Consider the following 1,756-nt stretch of genomic DNA (forward strand, 5'->3'; position numbering starts at 1 on the left):
CCAGAAGAATTCAAACTTTGTTGGACCAGATAAAAAGTATGACTCCATAACCCAGACGTATTCACTGGAAGGAGCAGCACTGGTTTCTGGTTCCTCCATCTCCTCAGACTGTTCTTTCTCTGTGCATATCTAACTCGTGATTTGAAATCCTGGGAGCTGAGCCTGAATCACCCAGATCATGGGATGGTAGCTGGACTCTTGGATTATCACTGCAGAAAAGATTGGGAATAGAAGAGCAAAACACAGAGAAAATTACATTTTCCTTTTCCTCTTCCTTCCCATGAGAAGAAATGTTCTCTTTGAACAAAGGACGAGAGAGTCTCCCATAAACAGAGGGCTTAGAGCTGTGGATGCCTAATTGATGGACATGAGGGAGAAATTACAGGTCACCCTTTCTGCCAGAAGTTAGCTTCAGACAGCTGTAAAGTTGAGTATTATTGCTATGGATTTGTGATAAGCATGGACACGAGACTGGCACAATGTGCATTGGCTTGGACACCAGTCTAGTCCTGTCTGCTATTCTGGGGGAGACAGATGTATAAAAGTAAGATGTTGATACATTAAATTTTGATTGTCTACAGCCTGGTTTTGGCTATAGGCTTCAAAATAACCTCCTTTTATCAAAATAATGATGCACTAGACTTTTTCTTAAAACTGTGATGCCATTAAAATCAACAGCAAAATGTTGTTGTCTTCTCTGAGGAACTTTGACACACGAGTTTCATCTGGAGCTAAGGTGAATAGTTCCTCTGTTTATTTAGGCAATTTGTCTTTATTTCCTAAAGCTCAAAGGAATAAAAATCAAATACTATGATCATATGCTACCATGACTGTTTAAATGGGATTGAATCAATGAAGTAATTCAGAATTATTGCAAACTTGCTGGTTAAGTTGGTTTGCCTCTGAAACATGCCCATTGCTTTTGATGTTGCAAAACTTACTTACTTGTAATGTTCTGTAGCCTCCTGAAGTTTTCTCCTCTGTTTTTCAATGGAAAGATCTAAACATCAAACATAAGACAAAGAGAAATCTGCCTGTATGGGATTCATCTGGTCACATGCACAACACTATAGGATAGAAATTCATATAATAGAATCATGGAATGGTTTGGGTTGGAAGGGTCATTTAAAGATTATGTAGTCTACACCTCCTGCCATATCTAAGCTACCTGTTTGGGCTCACCTTATAATCAATTAAGAGTTATAAGCACATCTCATTCTAAAACAGCTGTCCAAAGAGGTTAAATGAATCATTTGCATTGCAGATAAGTGAAGTTGGAGTGAATGAATCCCACCCTACAATACTGAACTTGTTAAAGTACTGGAAGTCAGGAAGGAGCATTAATATAATATCCCATGAGAGTGTATTGATTATTCATTAATTCATTGACCTTTTGCTCAGTCATCATCCAGTCTGCTAGGAAACGAGTGGTGCTTAGTTTCTGGGCAGGTAGAATGAGATTCATCTGCTGTGCAGGAATGTCCCTTAGAACCATGATGCTGTAACAGAGATCCCAACACCATTCCTTCCACCATTCCTTCATGGAGTCCTCTTTGGTATTCTTATCAGAGAACATTTTGAGTTACCAATTGACTCAAAATAACAATGGGACATTTTTCTGACCCCACATCCACTTCTTAATCATGATGTCTGGAATCGCTGAAATGGAATTTGACAATAAATCTTTGATAGAACAATAAAACCATAAGGGTTTTCTTTTGTGGGGTGTTGGGGAAGGTTGTTTTTGTTTTTTCAC

Source organism: Merops nubicus, unplaced genomic scaffold (assembly GCF_000691845.1).
Source record: "Merops nubicus isolate BGI_N331 unplaced genomic scaffold, ASM69184v1 scaffold11160, whole genome shotgun sequence".
In the NCBI taxonomy this organism is placed as follows: Eukaryota; Metazoa; Chordata; class Aves; order Coraciiformes; family Meropidae; genus Merops; species Merops nubicus.